Source organism: Sus scrofa, chromosome 7, assembly GCF_054392235.1.
Source record: "Sus scrofa isolate SSC_HxYL_T2T_F1_AM1 chromosome 7, Sscrofa_HxYL_maternal_Yorkshire_Landrace_v2.0, whole genome shotgun sequence".
In the NCBI taxonomy this organism is placed as follows: domain Eukaryota; kingdom Metazoa; phylum Chordata; class Mammalia; order Artiodactyla; family Suidae; genus Sus; species Sus scrofa.
The window spans coordinates 108790548-108811460 of record NC_139389.1 but is presented as its reverse complement, the minus strand read 5'-3'; positions in this window follow the sequence as shown (position 1 = coordinate 108811460).

Sequence of the window (20913 nt, the reverse complement as noted above, 5' to 3'; positions counted from 1 at the left end):
GTTTGCTTCATTTTGCCCAGTCCTATATCACCAAGCGTGCTTGAGAGAAGCCCGGAAAGCAGACATCACCTAGAATAACAATATCTACAAGGTGAAGGAGACTGAACTTGGGGTGGGGGCAGGACGTCAGAAGTTACAAGTGAACATAAGCATGGGAACCTTTGGGAACCTTCTGCCATGAAGAAAGCCTAGAAGGTGACATGTGAAGGAGGAGCAGGTAGTGGCTGAATTATTTATAAGGCTTTCAGTGTCCTGCTCTTGAAGTTCAAAGTATAGTCATGGGGCACACGTTTGGCTGTCTGTTTCGAATCAGGGTGCTTTCAGCTTTTAGCTGTTGCGGGGAATACAACCCTGTTCACAAAGGAGTTGGGAAACTTGGACCTTAGAAAGTCATCCCTTATAGGTTGGGTGCTTATGCAGCCAATTTGTCATTTGGTCCAGGTCTTTTCATCCCACTAATTTCACTAGATTCCTTGGGCTTGTGAGTTTCCCAGGAAAACCACAAGGGGACAGCCATAGATTGGGAATGACATTACCAAAAGCCAAGATTTCCTCGTTAATTCGGGGAGCCATCCAACCACTATACACCAGCTAAGATGTTTGTGTTTTCTATCACATTGTGTCTAGAAGGACAGGCTCCTCTGTCTCCCGTGCTGGACCCTGGCTCTGTCAGACTTGTCTGAATTCCAAGGGCGGCGACCTGCTGTGGCTTCTGCCTTCAGACTGCTGGTCGTTGGATCCTGGCTTCCCTGGGATTACCAGAATGATCTTTAAATCCCTTAACCTCTCTGTGCTTCAGTTTCCTTATCTGTTAAGATAGGGATAATAACAGTAGAGCTCTGAGGCTTAAATGAGGCAATGCGTTAAAACATCTAGAATGACCCCTGGCACCTGGTACACAATCAGTCGTTGTTTGCTGTTCTCAGAGACAGACATTGTTCTCATCTGGGTATGAGGGAAAACCAGAAGGTTCAATCTGCTGTGTGAGGATATGTCACCTCACGGAAATGAGGCCATCCTCTGGGCACGGGAACTTTCCCACATGCCCGGCAAGGCTCAGTTCTCCTAGGCGTCCGCTCTCTTCCCCATTCCCAGAAGACTCATGTTGCTAAGCTTCCTTGAGGCTAACAGCTGCCTGCCCTGCATTTTGTATTCCTGCTCTTATGTTGAGAGAAGGCAGCAGAAAAGCAGTTCCACTGGTGTATACCCTTCATCAGAGCAGAGGAATCACGCCACAGCGTAGAACTATTTACCAGCCATTGTGAGGCTCCATGGAGCCTGCAGCAGTGAGCCGGGGCGGGCTCCCTTGGCGGGATTAGTTTGAAAGGTCATCTCTGTACAGATGGTTCCCAGCATCCCACCCCCGCAAAAAGGTCATGCTCTTCCCGGTGACACACTACACTTTCCCAGTCCACTGAGCAAGCCACGGAGGCTTAGCTCCTCTCGTGTGAATTCCAGGGTAGAGAAACCCCAAACTCCGGTGGTTTAATAACCATGAGGGGCACTCCTACTTACAGAATGGAGGGAACTCAATACCTAATATTCCCAGTTCGGGTGAGTATTAGGTGGGAGGCCTGGCATTTAGTCCAATCCTCAGGCTAATGAAAAGCAATGAGCATGGAGTAATTGCTAATCCCCTATGCTTGGTTTTGAAATCTTAGTTGACTTTTGAAAGGAAACAGGTTGATCCTAATTATACTTTGCAAAGGTTGATCAAACAGTCTGTTTTCTGAGAACACCCATGTAGGAAGGTGGCTTGACATAGGTGAGGTCTGGACTAAGGGAAGATGATCTGAGATTAGCCAGTCACATCAGACCATCCAAAAAGCAAATGTTGCTTAAATGACTGCGTTGGGATGAGGACAGGACCGTGATACATAGGAAGAGCCTTGACACAGAGGAAAAAGTTCTGTGTGAGAAACGCTGTCAAGGTGATGGTTACCTTGAACGAGTTTTCTTTCCAAGGGCTCTTTGGATGGGAGATAGAACAGGAAAAAGAGCCTGGGGGATTTAAAGGTCTGAGATACTCGGCTGAGGGGTGTGCCGCGATGGCGGTGGGGGAATGGGAAAGGCAGTCCGGTGTGACCCGAGGTAGAAGGTGGTGCTGGCTCTCCACAGGTGTTGTCTAAAAAAGTCTTGAGAAGAGTTGCGTCATCTGGGGTGGTTGTGTTTTCTTCTATGGAGCGAATCCCCCAGCCTAGCCCTCGGATTCTTCACTGAATCCTATTCACTTACAGCTGTCAGTTGACTGGCAACTAAATGGTCTGGGTGTTGGTTGCCATGGAAACAGCTAAAAGGTCCATTGCTATGGGAACCTACCATGCTTTTCAGGGGTTTGGTTCCTGAAAAGGAGTGGAGGCGGGGGTGCAGGGTGGAGCCCAGGAGATGGGCTGCAGAGGTGGCTCGAGGGTCCTAGGAGAAGGTGAGCAAAGTGGTCAGCGGGCATGGGTGGCTCCTTATGGCTGAGAGAGAAGAAGAGCAGTGGTGTCTTCTTGCTGCAGGCATTCCCGCCTGTGCTCTGCTCCTTACCCCATGGTGCCAAGCACAGATATTTGCTGTCCCAAATGGAGAATAAGGGCACAAGATCCTGGAGCAGACCTAGCGTGTGAGCGCTGCTCCCCTCCTCTGCCGGGCTCTGAGCGGGAAAGGCTTGGCTCCCCTCTGCCTGGAAGCCTGCTCTCCACACATCATGTGTCCCAGATAAGCAGCCAGCAGGTAAAAGGATGAGCTTAGCTCTGACTGCCAGTGGGTCAAGACGATAAGGAGCCTGGCGGACAAAATGGATGGCTGCTGGCCTGGAACATGGCAGAGAGGCTGGGGGCTCCAGGTGAGGAAGCAGAAGGGCTTCTTTTCTCAGCATTAGAGAAATGCACTACCCTGCTCCCTCACCCCCCTACCCACCCACAGGTCTCTCCCACAAAGAAGAGGGGTCCTAGAGAGAGCAAATTATTAAAGATGGGGTTTCACGAAGGTCCTCAGTGGAGCTGCACAACAGTTATAAGATTCCTTCCTGAGTTTTGCTATCCAGGGATATCACCGACACCAGTGCCTAATGGTAAGATGACCTTTTACCGAAATAAGGAAAAAACGTCCCAGTGGCTCTGCCATTAGTTACTGTCACTGTGTAATATTATAAATGGAAGGTGTTGGGCTAGATAATCTCTAACGTCTCTGTCAGAATTACCAGCTTATGATTCATTGAGACACAGGAGGGAAGTTCGAGCACCATGAGCAAGCAGGTGCAGCCTAGTCAGACCTGTGCGAGTTTAGGGGCTTAGGACACGGCCTAGGGCCAGGACATTAGATTCAGAGAACATCTCAGACAGGTGTGGCCCAGGGAAATTTCCCCCAATTCTCCAGAATTCTGAGACAGGGAGTCTTGACTTTCTCTCCTCACCTTGCCTTCTCCTGCCTGGAGCGACTGGATTCAGCCTCTCCCAGGGACCTCTAGAGTCCAGGAGCCTGGCCCCAGAGACAGATGTCACCGGAATTTGAACTACGCCGCAGGACCATGGAGCGTGTCCCCAGGATCTGTGGGGAGGTTTTTTTCCACTTTGGGAACAGGGTAGATGTTTATAGATTTCTATAATGTTTAAATTTTTACATACGTAAGGGTTTCTATCCCACCTCCAACTCTCTCCAGCTGATTGACATTGGCTGAGTTCTTGAATTTACTCTCAAGGCCTCAATCTCCTCAGCTGTAAAATAGGAAGGTAAGAGTCCCCACTTGGGGTGTGTCTAATGATGACTCGAGGTGGAGGATGCAAAGCGCTCACATCACCAGGTGCCTGACTCTAATAAGTGCTTGATTATTTATTATTATCTTCTTAGTTAAGAAAAGAAGCTTGCATCCATGGAAACTGCTTGGTGGCCTAGAATCATAGGCATTTGCCATGGATTTGTCTTCCAGCTTTAACTTCAGGTGCCATTCAAGACCAGTGGGCTCCCTGATGGGCTCCCTGTGGTTTGCCTTCATTAAGGCAGATTCTAATCCTCTCTTTATGACACTTGGCCATATTCTTTTTTACGTGTAATTTTTGGGTGTCAGCTTACCTTCCAACTGTAAATATCTTGAGAATAGAGACTGCCCTTTTCCTCTTTAAGGAAATGCCTAAAACTCAGCACTCAGCAATTATTTAGTGAGTTTTTTCTTTTCTTTTTAGGCCTGCACCCAAGGCATATGGAGGCTCCCAGGTGAGGGGTCGAATCGGAGCTGCAGCTGCCGACATATGTCACAGCCACAGCAACGTGGGATCTGAGCCGCATCTGTGACCTACACTGCAGTTCATGGCAATGCCTGATCCTTAACCCACTGAGTGAGGTCAGGGGTGGAACCCACATCCTCATGGATACTAGTCAGGCTTGTTACCACTGAGCCATGACGGGAGATCCTATTTAGTGATTTTTTTTTTTTCGTCTTTTTAGGGCCATACCCATGGCATATGGAGTTTCCCAGGTTAGGAATCAAATCAGGGCTGTAGCTGCTGGCCTACACCACAGCCATAGCAACACGGGATCCGGGCTGCATTTGCAACCTATACCACAGCTCACGGCAATGCTGGATCCTTAACCCACTAAGCAAGGCCAGAGATTGAACTTGTGTCCTCATGGATGCTAGTCAGATCTGTTTCCGCTGAGCCACCACCGGAACTCTGCAAATTTTTTTTGATGTAGAAAAAAAATGTCATGATTCTTTAGGTTTTGAATCGGACCACTGAGCCCTACCATAGCTTTGGTCTCCAAAGGGGTGGGAAGAGTAAGAGCTGGTTTGGTTTCATTCTCCTGAAGGAGGGTGTGGTAGTGCCTATCCTGGGTGGGTAGTTCTAGCACAGGCCTCTGGCTCCCATCTTGTGGAAGCCAGGTGTCATCTGGGTCCAGCGCTCATTGACAACTCTAGCTTGTCTCCAGCCCACAGGCTCCCTGGCCTTGTGCTTGGGAGGAAATAGCTCCCTCTCCCCTCCTGGCAGCGGTCAGTCTTCAGTTTCATGCCGAGAGCCTCCCAGCTGCTCTTGGCTGCTTGCGTCTGGGTCAGGATGCCAGCTCTGTAGCTGCAGGTTGAATCAGGTTGCCTCCAAGAGCCCAAGAGAAAGCAGATCTGGCTTATCTAACTCTCTCCCTTCTCTGGTACCCGAATCTCTGCAGCCCAGGGTCCCAGAGCTTGCCAGTGCTCAGCTCAGCAGGAACAAGGCCCACAGAGCTACCTGGAGCATCTCCCAGACTGTGGCTGCTGAGAACCTCCTCCTTCCAAGGTGGGGAAAGGAAAACGCAGGAGTCGGGAAGAAGGAAGTGGAATGAATGGCAGAGAAAAGCCTTGAGGCCAGACCGATTTGCCGTAGTAACTTGGATGGGTCATTTAACCACTTTTAGCTCAATACTTCACAGGGATCTTGTATGGACAAAAGGAAACAAGGGGTGTGCACACCGATCTTGGACCTACAAAGGCTACTTGTACTTAGAATATTCGTATCATAGGCCAGTGGAGAGGACTGGGCATTTATCCAGCTTTGTTCCTGTTGACTTGATGAGCTGGACAGACCCACGGAAACACCCACAAGAAAAACAAGGACAAGGTCCTGGATTTGATAACTCTAAGAACAAATTTAAGATTTTGCAACAAAACAGATGTCAAAGACAGCTGGCTCTCCTGAAATTTTTGCTGTGAGTCCTGAGGGTGCAGACAGTTAGGCAACTGCTCCCTTCCATCATCCTGATCCCCTCACAGAATTTATATGGGCAGGACAGTGTGTGTTTCTTCAGGCAACACTTACTGAGCACCTATTATGCGCCAGGCACTCTGCTGGGCCCTGTGATAGAAAAAAACAAGTAGGGCAAGGTCCCTGCCTTCAAGGAACGCAGAGTCTAGTGGTAGAGGCAAACAGCAAACCTTGATGGCAGTACAATGGAACAATGCCATGACAGTCGCAGGCCCAGAATGCCATGGCGCCCAGAGGCAAAATCACTGTGGCAACTTGGCATGGAAGGGGCAGAGCCAGGTCAGGCTTCTGCTGGGAGCATGGCTGGAAATGGAGATGTCTCATGTGGTACTAGATCTTTATCCATTCATCATCTATCCTTCTGAGGATATGCTTGTCTTCTGAGGTTTTGTGGAATATTTCTACCCCACCCCCATTTTTAGGCTGCACCTGCAGCATACGGAAGTTTCAGGGCCAGGGGTTGACTCAGAGCTGCAGCTGCAGCCACACCACAGCCACAGCCTCAGTGGATCCAAACCACATGGGCAATGTATGCCACAGCTTGTGGCAACACCAGATCCTTAATCCACTGAACAAAGCCAGGAATCAAACCCACATCCTCAGAGACAATGTTGGGTCCTTAACCTGCTGAGCCACAACGGGAATTCCTGGAATGTTTCTTGTAGTGAATTTACCTTCTCCTGAACTTCTGGTATTGGTTCACTTATTTGTACGTAAAGTTCCTCCTCTCTATTTACTCTGGGACTAAGGAAGCATATTTGGTTGTGTCCTGACTGTGCATCCAGTATGGATGTCTCTCTCCAGCTCAAAGGGCTGATTTGGGTTTTAGAATCCTGGCCCCATCTGACCCACTTCTTCTTTCTCTGTCTGTGCTCCAGCCACACACGGGCTCCTTTCAGTTCCTCAAGTTGGCTGTGCTCCCCTCCCCCAGCCACGCGACTCTCACACACGCCCTTCTCTCCATCTGGAATACCACCCCCCAACTTAGTTGACTTTCATTAACTCTTCCTCATCCTCGTACTTCTGTGAGATGTCTCCTCCTCAAGGAAGCCTTCCCTGACTACCTCCCCCAGATCAGATCAAGTACACACTTGGCTCTACGGTCTCAGAGCACCCAGCTTCCTCCCTTTTTGGTGCAATTCCAAAATTCCACACTGGGGATTTCCCGCTGTGGCACACTGGTAACAAACCTGACTAGTCTCCATGAAGATGCGGGTTCAATCCCTGGCCTTCCTCAGTGGGTTAAGCATCCGATTGCCGTGAGCTGTGGTGTAGGTCGCAGATGCAGCTCAGATCTGGTGTTGCTGTGACTGTGGTGTAGGTTGGCAGCTACAGCTCCATTTGACTCCTAGCGGGTGTGGCCCTAAAAAGACAACAACAACAAAAAAATTCCAAGCTGGTAAGATTTTGTGATTAATGCCATCACTCTCAATAACTTGTAAACATTTCCATTTTGCTCATCACTATATGACAGTTTCTAGCACAGCACTTAGTCTGAGGAACAGGTGGCCCATAAATATTTTTTTGAAAGAATTAATTACTGGAATGATTAATGACTTTCGGGGGCCACTCTTTGCCTTGGGCCTAAAAGGCTCTGTGTCCAAAACTAAGAACAATGCCGATTGTAAAACTAGGGACCAGAACTGAATGGGGAGCCCCCAAAAAAGAAGAGGCACAAAAAGAAATGATCAGGAGTGGGATGTCCCAGGACAAGCATGCTTCCCGCTTGTAGGCGTGGAGAGCCAAGGCAGGGAAAATGAAAAGACTGGAGCCCCCGGCAGGGTCAGACCTAGGATGTGGGCTGGAAAGGAGGGAGAACGGATAAGTAGGTATTGAGCTATTACCCTGATTCTCAGGGGATACTTGTGTCTCTTGGGTATAAGATAATGTGCTGGAGTACAAAAGACAGGATAACCATCCCATCTCCCTACTGCTTCAGTTATAACTAGTCTTTGAGGAGTGTGCGATTGTGGGAGAGCAGGATTATTTTATATTAAAACCAATACTGAGAGGGTTCCCGTTGTGGCGCAGTGGAAATGAATCCGACTAGTATCCATGAGGATGAGGGTTCGATCTCTGGCCTTATCCAATGGGTCAGGGATCTGGCGTTGCCATGACCTATGGTGCAGGTTGCAGTCGCAGCTCAGATCCTGCGTTTCTGTGGCTGTGGTGTAGGCTGGCAGCTGTAGCTCCAATTTGACCCCTAGTCTGGGAAATTCCGTATGCCACAGGTGCAGCCCTAAAAAAGCAAAAAAATAAAAAAATAAAACCAATACCGATATAGAGTAGAATGTAAATTGCATATGATTATAAAAACTCACAAGATTTTAAAGACATTAATGCTATGACTTTAGGGGTCGTTCAGTGAAAGAATCTAAAAAGCATTACTACTTCAAAGTATTGTGTTCCAAAGGATTCTGTATGATTGAAGTTTTATAGATCAAATACCATTAGATATGCATGAAGAATAGGCTCTGTGGGTTTTTTTTTTGTTGCTTTTTTTTTTTTTTTTTTGCTTTTTAGGGCCACCCCCTCAGCATATGGAGGTTCCTAGGCTAGGGGTGGAATGGGAGCTACAGCTGCCAACCTACACCACAGCCACAGCCACAGCAGATCCAAGCCACACCTGTGACTTCCACCACAGCTAATGGCAATGCTGGGTGCTTCACCCGTTGAGCGAGGCCAGGGATCGAACCTGCAATCGCATGGTTTCTAGTCAGATTTGTTTCTGCTGCGCCACAACAGGAACTCCAAGAATAGGCTCTTCTGAGGCAAGATTTTTCCTATTCATTTTTGTACCACACACCACTTCCTCAAAGACCTACCACAGCAGTAGTTGCGCGTGAGGTGGTGAACTGCATCCATAGCAAACCACTCGTTCTTAGTCTTAGTCTGGTCTGTAAATTGCATGCTGGATTTTATTTATTATTATTATTTTTTCTCTTTTTATGGCCGCACCTGCGGCATGGGGAAGTTCTCTGGCTAGGGGTCAAATCAGAGCTACAGCTGCCGGCATACACTACAGCCACAGCAATGCCAGATCTGAGCCACCTCTGCGACCTACACCACGCTTGTGGCAACACCAGATCCTTTACTCACTGAGCAAGGACAGGGTGGAACCAACATCCCTGGTCAGCATCCTCACGGACATTATGCCGAGGTTCTTAACCTGCTGAGCCACAATGGGAACTCCTCGCTGGATTTTTAAGATTTTATTTTATTTTATTTTATTTTATTTTTCTTTGTCTTTTTGCTATTTCTTGGGCCGCTCCCGCGGCATATGGAGGTTCCCAGGCTAGAGGTCGAATCGGAGCTGTAGTCTCCGGCCTACGCCAGAGCCACAGCAACTCGGGATCCGAGCCGCGTCTGCAACCTATACCACAGGTCACGGCAATGCTGGATCGTTAACCCACTGAGCAAGGGCAGGGACCGAACCCGCAACCTTATGGTTCCTAGTCGGATTCGTTAACCACTGCGCCATGACGGGAACTCCCCTCGCTGGATTTTATTATCAAGATGGTTCTGTCTACCCACTCCTCCAGAGAGAGTTGGGGCTGCTGCTGTGTCTCTCTGGGGAGGAGCTAAACAAAGAGGCTCCGTGGATCGTTGTGTCCTAACTATTCCAGGATGAAATTGTGGGGGAAACAATGGGGAGATGACAAGAGTGAGATGAGAGCAGAAAAGTGTGCAGAGAATTTAACTACTTGCCATTGGCTGTAAGGAAATGATTCTCTAGTTTCTCTGCATGTCCCTTGTTTTCGGTGTTTACCTTGACTCCCAAGAGAAACTGAGCTTTTTGAAGTCAGGACTGTGTCTGTTTTTCACAAAAAGCTCCTGGAAACCATGCACAATAAATGCTTGTCCACAGGCCCGCCAGGCAACTCCCAGAGGCAGAGTTGATAAAATCTTGGCAAAGATAACCACCCAAGTTGCAAAGCCAGGAAGAGCAAAGTTCTCAGAGGTCGAGTGGGTGTGTGAGGCAGGCTGGTGGGTCCTTGTGACGAGAGTGGGGCTGGGAGTGGTGACTACAGGGATTGCTTTTCCGCAGGGGCTGAGACGAAGGAGACAGTGTTCTCAGACTTAATCATTGCTTTTAACTCCCCCAATGTCATCTCTAATGGTCCCTGGCGGGTGCCACTCAGAGCCTCCACCCCCAGCCACCGCCCCCCCCCGCCCCCTGCCCCAACTCTGCCTACCTGAGCAAATTCTCCCCAGCTTCTCAGCCACCCTGTATCTCAGATCCGTGTCTGCCACCTCCCTTTCCAAGGCATCGTGTCCCTGTCCCTATTCACTCAGGGAAGGGGAAGGCGGGAGTTTGCATCTCGGCGGGAAATGTATCAAATGTATCACCTCCACCAGCCCAGAAGCTGCTCCCTGGGGAAGGGACCAGAGGCTGTCTGGTAAAACGTGGCATGCTGAGGGGCCTCGCTGGTGGAGGGCAGGGGAGGTGCCAGCAGCGAGTGATGTGGTTTAGAAGCAGGGGGCCAGGCTGCACCCTTGACAGGAAAAGGTTGGAAATAAGCCAAATAGAACAGAATGGAAAAACACGAATCATCTGCGGTTTAAAAAGGGGGGGGGGCCTAGAGTCAAGGACATGAGACTTGTTGCCGGAGAAGTTAGAGAGGAAGACAGGACCCGGGCAGCGCTCTCTCTCTCTCCCCCTCCTGACTTCATTTTCTCCTTTTCTCATAACCTCCACGGTAAATCACCTGCAAATTGTAACCGCACAGCCTGCAACCACTTGAAATGGCAATCTGGCAGCCCGGAGATTGGCATTCAGGGACTGTCTTTGTCGCAAAAAGCTGAATTCTTGTTTATGTTGGTAAATTAATTGCTGGCAGAGAGGGCTTTTCATTTTCCAACCCGAACAATACAAAAAGAGGCTGCAGGGTTGAAAAGCCCCTCAAGGGTGCTCGGGGTTACATGGCCCGTCCCATCAGCAAACATGCCCCATCTTTGGCCTCTCTGGATTGAACACCATGAAACAGGCCAGGACTAGATGCTGAGCCCGATGTGTGCCCACAAGTAGCCCCTAAGCCTTCATCCCTTCGCAATGTGTGAGCAGCCCAAACAAAGCAGCCTGCCCTCCTAGGGATGGGTGACAGTGTCTGCACCTTATCAACAACCCCTGCCACGGCTTACAGGTGACAAGCACTTCTGAGTGGCTTTATAGGAGGACACCCTGTGGCCACGTCTTAGTGAAAAGGCTCTGGGACGTCTCAGTGTCATCAAGGTCACTGTGGCCTCTGCACATGATGCTGTCTCACCATCTTCCCCAGCACCCGACGTGACCTTGTCAGGAGACAGCCCAGTGACCTTGTCAGCAGCCCGTCCCAGTCCCCTCCTCAGGGAACCAGAGGGAGGGGTGCCTTTGGGTTGGATGAGCGTCCTAGGGACTTCCCAGAACCCGCAGACGCATACTTCACAGATGCACACACTACAGATATGCCAATCCTAGAACGTGGTCAAGTGAAGGGAGAGCAAGATTCCAGTGAGGTTATTTGGAAGGTATTTTCTTCTTGATTCATCAGAGAGGAAAGGGAAGGGCCTTTCAGGTGGTGGGTGAGGGGCTGGTCTAGAGCCAGGAGGATGTCGAAAGCTGACGGTCTACAGGGGCGTGGGTCAGGTGGGTAGGTGCCTGGGGTAGAGATGGGGGCTCAGGTCAATAAGAAGCTAGTGGCCTTGGTGACTTGGTGACTCGCTTGATGCTTGATGAGTAACTCAGGCTCTATGGGGGAGGCAGGCCTGAACACACAGCAGGTGCCCACGTGGGGGTGCAGGGGGAGGAGTGATGATGCCAGCCCAGGTGTGTGAGAGGAGCTGGAACTGGGGGGTTGGAGCAAAGGGTCCAAACAGGAACTTTGCTATATTGGGAGCTCAGAGGCTGCACCCGAGGAAATCCTGCGGAAAGAAAGCGGATGGCAGGTGAATGCCTTTGAGAAAGAAGGCAGAGGAAATGCAAAGGAGAAAAAGAAGTAGACTCTGGGCTTCACTGGAGCAAGTTTATAAGAGCAGGAGAAAGAAGAGCCTAGAAGAAGCAGAGTCCTGCCCTCTGGCCAGTGAATGATACCTGTCAAGAAGTTTTAATATTTAAAAAGAAAGACTTTCACATCCGTAATCTGTTTGGATCAGACTATCTCTGAGACGTAGGAAAGGTCAGAGGCCATCTCCTTCTAACAAGGAAGGGATTGGAGGCGCATGATAAAAATAACTTGCCTGAGGTCTGGGTCACACCTCATTCCTCTCCTAGGACAGCCCAAGAGGAAGAGCAAGGAATTCCATAGGACAGGCTTTCTCTTGCCCCGAGCCTTCCCGCCTTACCCGTAACCTTGTTCCCTGGGCCCCACGGGGTCCTCAAGGCCCTCTGGGGACCTCAAGGCTCTGCTGAGCCCTCTAGACAGTCGGGGAGGCCAGATCCTGACTCCATGTCCTCTCGGCTCCTCCTCTGAAGTCTTGCTGCCTCAAGCCTCCTTGCCAGCCCCACGTCAGCCTGCTTCTCCTCGAGGGCCAGCTGTGGGTTGGGATCATCCCCTGGCCAGCCCCTTCCACCCCAGCCTCCTGCTTGCCTGGCAAGGGCCTCTCCTCGGCCCCTGCTCATCCTTTCCTGGGTTTTCTCTTATTGGTAAAGAGAATTGGCGGGATGGGAGCTTGCTGGGGTTTTACGGCTCAGATGAGGGGTTTTCGTTTCAGTCCTTTTTTTTTTTTGCTTTTTAGGGCCGCACCTGTGGCATATGGAGGTTCCCAGGCTAGGGGTCGAATCAGAGCTACAGCTGCCGGCCTATGCCAGAGCCACAGCAATGCCAGATCCGAGCCACGTCTGCAACCTACACCACAGCTCACGGCAATGCTGGATCCTTAACCCACTGAGTGAGGCCAGGGGTCAAACCCAAGTCCTCATGGATACTAGTTGGGTTCATTTCCACTAATCCACAATGGGAACTCCCTCATTTCAGTCCAGATGAGGGACAGCGGATGGGCTATTCTCCCCCGCCCCCACCGGCTGCAAGCAGCAGTTTCATTCTGGCTTCTCAAATCTGGGTATCCTTGGGGAGCTGAGCCACCCTTTGTCTAAAAGAATTCTTTCCAGGAAATTCAATATCCAAATTGATAAGAAGACTCAACCCTGACAGGAGAGGTAGGAGAGCCCTGTCAGTCCATCGTTTCTCTTCCTTCCCACTCGAGCCGTGTTTGGACGTGTCCACCATCCAGCCAGTACCGGTAGAGTTCTGCACCTGCCATGGCCCCAGCGACAGGTTTACCGATGAACACCACGCAGGACCTGCTCCTTGCAATCGTGCCGCCTCAGCAAACTAGGTAGCTGCAAAATTTTCCCACCCGGGCACAAGCCCCCACCCTGCCTGTCACTCAGGCTCCCAGCAGCCAGCGCTAAAGATAGAATTGAGGGCAGCGTTTTAAGTCAGCAGCAGCAGACCTGGCTGGCCAAGCGGGGATGGGGAGCTAGGCCCAGTTAGGAGACGTCCTCTGAGCTGCAGGGCTGCATCTCTGGAGTGGCCCATGCCCCTGAGACTGGCAACAACCACTGCTGGTCTCCCCCTGTGGACAGAGCCCTGGGCGAGGCAGGCAGAGCCTCCATCTGACACCTCGCTCCAGATGCCAGCTTTCCCTGGACCTCAGATAGACTCTCCTGGCTTCTTCTCTTCTGTAGCCACAGTGTTGCTGACCCTTCGATTCTTCCCAAAGCCAGTGCAGACCCCACTTCTACAGGTCTGCTCCACCCTTGTGCTAACTTTCACAGGTTAGCGTGCAGCCAAGGGAAACTGGGGGATGAGGCCCAGGACTGGGGAGGGATTCTGCTGGCTGGCAGAACCTGGATGTCATCTCCAGAACTTTCTGGAGGATGAGGTCACCATCAGCCCCCACCCATCTGGATTTCCTCTTCCTATCTTTGAGCCCCCGCTGCTTCTCTTTGCTGCTCTCTAGTAATGGGCCAGCTGATACTCTCTGATGGCAGGGAGGTGAGTAACGTGGGGGAGGATAAAACCCTGGATTTGTTCCCACTCCCGGCCACAGCTCTCCCTCCTGCAGGCACAGTGGACTGGAGGTGGCTGAGGAGCCCTGGGAAGCAAAGCAGAAGAGAGGACCGGCCACTTGGAGCAGCTCATGCCTCCTCGGAAATGCAGGAGGGTCATGAAAGCTGTTTCCTCTTGTACCTCGGCTGACGGGGGGGGGGGGGGGGTCACCGGAGCACCTCACTGGCACCAGCACAGCACCAGACAAAGTGACAGAGACAAGATGCCGCCTGCCATCCTCCAGATGGCTGGTGTGCTGGTGTCAGCTGTGATTTCCGGTTTGGGGAGAGCCCTCAAAGAGGGGCGGCCTGGAAAGCTGGGGGTGGGCATCTCTGCTGGATGTCCACCCTTCCCCCCCGAGTGCCAGAGCGGGGACTACCATGCCAAGAACCTGCTTTCCAGGGACAGAAATAGTATGAAGGGTGGGGTGCGGGGGCTGGGGCTGCCACATACTGCTTTTCCATGGGCATTCTGGGTAAGAATAATAATGAAGCTATTAATAACTTCTTACCTCTGTATAAGTCTTAAAGACCTTTCTCTAGATGTTTTCACCGCCTGCACACCCATTATCTCATTTGATTTTTTAAGGCAACTCTGTGACTCTGTGCGGTCATCACCCCCATTTGATAGATAAGGAAACTGAGGCAAGAGGAAGGGATTGCCATGTGCTAATCAGGTCATTCTGCTAATAAATGGCTGAGCAGGGACCACGATCCAGATTTCCTTGGGTCATCTCTTCAATTGTCTCATTTGGAATGTGGTTCCAAAAAGCCAGGGCTTTCTGTCGGGCAATTCTGAAGTCATCTCTGGGGACCATGTGATACGAAGTCTTCCAAGGCCTTTGTACCCTGGGTCAATTAATTAAGACTGATTTACCCAGTGCCCCAAGCCTTATGGCAGATCCCAAAGACAGCCAGCAACAATACATGGCTCTCCGAGTTCCCGTGGCGGCTCAGTGGCTACGATCCTGACTAATACCCTGAGGATACAGGTTTGATCCCTGGCCTTGCTCAATGGGTTAAGTATCTGGCATTGCCACGATCTGTGGTGTAGGTCAAGACGCAGCTTAGATCTGGCATTGCTGTGGCTGTGGCTAGGCCGGTGGCTACAGCTCCAATTTGACCCCTAGCCTGGGAACCTCCATATGCCACAGGCATGGTCCTAAAAAGCAAAAACAAACAAACAGTACATGGTTCTTGGAGTTCTCTTGCGGTGGAGCATGTTAAGGATCTTGTGCTGTCACTGCAGTGGCTTGGGTCACTGCTGTGGTGCAGGTTTGATCCCTGACCCAGGAACTTCCGCATGATATGTGTGTGGCCAAAAAACAAAACAAAACAAACAACAACATAAAACAAAAAAACAAATACAACTCCCCCCACTGGCCCCAACACATGGTTCTTGCTATCAAGGAACTCACAGTTCAACAAGCACAGGGTTCATTTGAGATCCAAGGTAATACAGGGCATTGTGGGAGCAGAGAAGTGAAGCCCTAAGCCAGTCTAGTGTATCCGAGAGGACTTCCTAGAGGAGATGAGGCATGACCCAGTTCCTTAGCCAAGGTTATTCGCTCCTCTTTTCAATATCCATCCATGCTTGTCTTCACACCACTCTTCCCTACCTATAACCCCAGGCTCTGGCCAATTTCAGGACCGGGGCCCCCAAGCACTCTGACCCTGAAGACCAGAATGTCCCCATTCTGCAGCCCAGAGGTTGCCATAGTCACACTCCACTACTGGAAATGGACAAGACATTACGTTGACATTACGTTCTGAGCTCACTGCCAGCCTGGACTTCGTGTTCTGCAGCCATGGAAGGTGTGCCTCCTGGGGTGCGGTGAATTACGCAATCCACCTGCCCACCCTTACCTCAGTCTACCCAGGAATCATCTCAGATTTGCAAAAAACTAACCTACTTTTAAAAATCTGCTGATCAGACTCCACATTGCTCTAGCTATTTCCTGGCATTTAACGCTTCTCTATTTTAACCTGGATCTGTCATTTTATCTTTACTAAAATTTACCTTTCGCTATTTGGTCTTTGGAAGAGACAGGGCAGTTGGTCATATTTCTCAAAGCCAGAGGACTCTGTAGACTTGAAAATAATAATGAAACCACCCTGCAGTCTTTTCCACCTGAAGTTGATGAATCTCAGTTACTCCCCACATTAATTATGCCACTATCCTCACTTCCTTCAGGCCTTTCCCCTCCTCCTTTAGTTGAGGGATTCCAGTGGGGACAAAGAATAGCCCGAAGGGGCTGATCTGAATTGATGACAATGGGAGAAGGAAGGAGCCTTGGGACTCTTTGGAGTGCAGGGAGTGCCAGGAGATCAGGTTTGTAGAAGCCAGATGATGTTCAAAGAAGGGGACCCTGAGAACAGAAGCCTGAGGTGCAACAACTCTCAAAGACAGACAAATGGGAGGAAAGAAGCTTGTGGCCACAACCAAGGAGGGGCCAAAAGGTAAAGGAAATCCAGGAGCCTGTGACCTCACAGGAACCAAGGAAGGAAGTGCTTGTGAAGAAGGAAGGACTCAACAGGCTGGAATGCTGCAGAGAGTCCACCTAAGATAAGGACTGAGAAGTAGCGTTTCGATTGCAAAATAAGGAAGTCCCTGGGGCCTCAGTGAGCCCAGTCTGAGTGAAGCACAAAATATGGAGACAGCCAAGGCGCACAACTCACTGAATAGGTCTGGCTAAAAAGGGGGGTGTGGTACCCAGCCTCCACGATGGCCCCCGATGAGCCTCTCCTCCTGGTGTTCTCCCCTCCCACATCGTATCAGGGTTGTTCTGTGTGACCAAAGGAGTATAGCCAACGTGATGGACTATCCCTCCAAGATACTAGTGAGGCAGAATAATAACTCAGGTAGTCAGTGTAGGACTTTGATGCCTTCTTTGATATGGCCATTAATTAATATTTGTCGCTTAAGAGCTCCAGGGAGTAACATCCCCACAGGCCTTGTTTACTACAGGGAATGTACCTATGCCCAGGTGGACATTAATCTCTAACCCCCTTTGACTCAGCTTATGGGAAGAAAAGGGCAAAGAAACCATGAGACTTATGGGACATTTCCACCCCCAAGACCCCTATTGGACAAGGACTGATATAGGTAATTGGGCAAGGCCAATGGGAGAAGACCACATCTTTCTGGACCTCACGTTGGTACCCCCATCCTTAAGGGACTAAAAACCCCTATAAGACAATAGAGAGGGGGGCTCTTCTCCCCACTCCCAGCTGTCCTGGGAGCTGTCTGCTTTCCTGCAATAAAGATTTTCTTGCTTGCTGCCTGTGTGTTAGCGAAGTTCATTCTTCAGCTGCATGAACAAGAACCCAGATTCCGGTAACATCTTTCCGGCATGGCTAGTATAAAATTGTGGACCAATACGCAATAATGAGGCTGTAAAGGACAAAGAGCTTTATTTGGGGTCTTAAAAACCATAATTCACAGAGTTCCCTGGTGTCTTGACAGGTTAAGCATCCAGTGCTGCGTTGCTGTGTCTCAGATCACTGCTGCAGCTTAGGTTTGATCCCTGGCCCAGGAAATTCTGCATGCCACGGGCAGAGCCAAAACAAACAAACAAACAAAAAATAAGAAACAAAAAACAAAAATAAAAGAATTCAATTCAGGCCATACAGATTCAAGTAAAACCCAAATCTTCTTTCAGGGAAGAGAACGTGTCAAGGGCTTATAAAAAGGGAAAAGCGAGGCTGTGCTCTGTACTCTGATGCAAGAAAAGAATCCTTTGTCCCCAAGGAATAGGCTCTTAAGAGTTGTTTTAGGGTAAGGGTCCCAAGAGCAGATAGACAATCACGAGATATTTTAAGGTAAGTGTCGATAAGTATCTTGAGTTTCTAGTAGGTGTCCTGTATGCCTTTGTGAAGATAACAAATGGTCAGAAGGTCAGATTCCATCCAGGCTGAGATCCAACTGTGTCACCCTTCCTTACTGGCCTCCCAGCTCTATTTTAGGGAGCTCTGTTAGCAATACCAACTCCATTTTGATTTTTTTTTTTTTTCCACAAAAGATATGACTTCCATTTGAGCCACTTTCTTTTGGACCACTCACTCTAGGGAAATACATCTGCCACATCACAAGGCCAATGTGATGAGAAATGGCGGCCACTGGCCAACAGCCCTACGCGAGCCATAGAGGGAGCAGATCCTCCAGCCTGGTCACACCTTCACATAATTGCTGCAACATCTTGACTGCAGCCTCGTGAGATACACAAGCCATCCTGTTTGGCTGAACCTAGATTCTAGACCCTTGGGAACCAAATGAGATAATGAATATTTGTTGTTTTGTGTTGGTTGTTGTAAGCTTCAAAATGTTGGGGTGAAATTGTTGCATGAGCAATAATGAATCCAGAGGTATTGAGATAAGCATGAGGGAAGGAGGCAGAGGATTGCTTTGTTTTGTTTTTAAAGAGGGAGTCCCAATCATGTTTAAATGCTAATGAGAAGAAACCAGTAGAGAGAAAGAAACGCAGGATAAGAGAGAAGTGCATGGAAAACCAATCAAATGAGATTTCAAAAGCAGGTGGAAAGGGAGAGGGTCTGATGGACTTGAAGGGATTAGCCTAAATTACTAGGAAGGGTATCCAGATCCCCACTTCACCGCTGTGACCAGACAGCAAAGAAGGAAAGAATAGAGTCCGCTTGACGGCCGATTGTGGATGGAATCTCTACCAAATGATTCTTACTTTCTCTGAAGCTTATTGCTGAGAATGTGGAGAGAGATTCTGGGAAAGGTGGTGTCTTGAGGAGAGAGGAGAAGGTCTGAAATAGCTTATGAGCTCTAGAGAGAGTGGACTAAAGGCAAGAAAGAAAATTTCTTTGGGCCACTCTGAAGGCTTGGTTGTGATGCAGGCTGTGGTTGTGTAGTCCCCTCCCTCTGTGCAGCTCTGTGATTTTTTTTTCTCCAAGAGCAGCCCAGGATCCTAGATAGAGGTGTGGGGAAGGCAAATAATTCAATTAACTTTGGGCTGGGGCTTTGCCAAAAGGGTGTCTTGCGAAGACAAGGAAGCAACAGAGGTGAGGCTCTCAGTGTAAAAGCAATTTGAAAAAATGGTATACGGGAGTTGCTGTTGCGGCTCAGTGGGTAAGAACCTGACTAGTATCCATGAAGTTGCAGGTTCAATCCCTGGCCTTGTTCAGTGGGATAAGGACCCAGCATTGCTGCAAGCTGCAGTGTAGATTGCAGATGTGGCTTGGATCCGGTGTTGCTGTGGCTGTGGTGTAGGCTGGCAGCTGTAGCTCCGATTCAACCCCTAGCCTGGGAACTACCATGTGCCACAAGTTAAGCCTTAAAGAGAAAGAAAAAAAAAATTAAATGGAAAATTCCAGAAATGGGAATTCCCGTCATGGCGCAGCGGAAATGAATCCAACTAGGAACCATAAGGTTGCGGGTTCGATCCCTGGCCTCACTCAGTGGGTTAAGGATCCGGCTTTGCCATGAGCTGTGGTGTAGGTCACAGTCGAGGCTCGGATCTGGCGTTGCTGTGGCTGTGACGTAGGCCGGTGGCTACAGCTCCGATTAGACCCCTAGCCTGGGAACCTCCATATGCTGTGGGTGCGGCCCTGAAAGAACAAAATACAAAAAAAAAAAAAAAAAAAAAAAAGGAAAATTCCAGAAATAATTCATAAGTTATTTTTTTCAGAAAAAGAAAACATGAAACACAGAATGAAATGGAAAACAGAGGGCGCTGATCCACTTGATCCTTAACCCACTCAGCGAGGCCAGGGATCGAATCTGCATCCTTATGGATGCTAGTCAAGTTCGTTAACTGCTGAGCCATGACAGGAATTCCTTGGCTACCAATTTTTAAAGGCACCTACCCAGGCAGTGAGTTACGGGGGCTGGGAGAGCTGGAACCTCTCTGAAGGGGTCAGGAGCAGCCCTGGAGTCTGTTTTTGTTTTTGTTTTTGTTTGGCCACACCCTCAGCATGCAAAATTTCCCGGGCCAGGGATCAAACCCATGCTACAACAGCGACAACACCAGGTCTTTTAATCTCTAGGCCACCAGGAAACTCCCAGCCGCAACTATTCCTCATGGTTCTGAGGGAGTCCTTGTCTGCGTGCGGAGGCTGGAGCCATGACTCGACCTGTGTGGGAAGTAGCCGTGGCCTTTGGTGGCTGGAGGTAAAGAAGTAGCTGAGACCTGGATAATTACACTGGCTGCAGGTTCAGACAAGAGCTCCTGGACCAGAGTCTGACCCCATGGCCTGAGGATGTGGAGCACCTGGTATAGTTTGGGAGGTGTTTGATTGGCTCAAGGTTAGCAGGATATAAGAACAAGTCCTTCCATGTTCAGAATCTTCGTCATGAGACTCACCATGTGACACATCACGCCTTCTCTTAGGAGGCCCCATTGCCTGCTGGTTTCTGGTTCCAGAAGCTTTCCCCCATCAGGCCCTCTTTCCTCTGCAGACAGTGCCACCCTGGCCCGCTGGGGCCCTCTGCTGTTCTCAAAGCCCCACCCTGACTGTTCCAAATAGCCCAGCATTTCATCCATCTTTCTAGATGCTGCTCATGACACAGATACATTCACACCTTGCCCATCCCCACCCCTGCTTACCATCGGGTCAGATGGAACATGTACTGCCCAGGCCACGGCAGAGGAATGGAGGGCAAACATCCTTGCCTGCCTTATCCATAGGATGGGGCCAATTGTGTTTGCTTACTTTCTTCAGAGCAGCCACGTGAAGATCGATGAGATGATGTATGTATGTAATTTTTGGTTAACAGAACTGGTCAAAAGTGCCCATCAGATTACATTCTGGGTACAAAGGAGAACCACGTAGATGCCAATAGTGGCTTTCTGGGTTTCTCTATAATAACAGGCATCGGCACAGGACTTTCTAATCTACAAAGCACTTTCGCAAACATGCTGAAACGCAATCATATTTGAAAGCGCCAAACCTGGAGCCTTGACATACGGCATTTCCTCAGTAAATGAGAGCCATTATTTTCTCACTCAGTCATCACAGCTCCATTTTATAGATGAGAGAACTGAGGCTTAGGGAGGTTAATGAACCCACCCAAAGTTCTCTCAGGATTTGGAACTAGAGTCCTCTGATTCCAAATCATGGGCACATTAAGTGCCATCCAGTGCCTCTGCAGGAGACTGTAGGCTTCATTCCTTGAAGATCCTAAACTTTGCAGAGGGCAGAGAG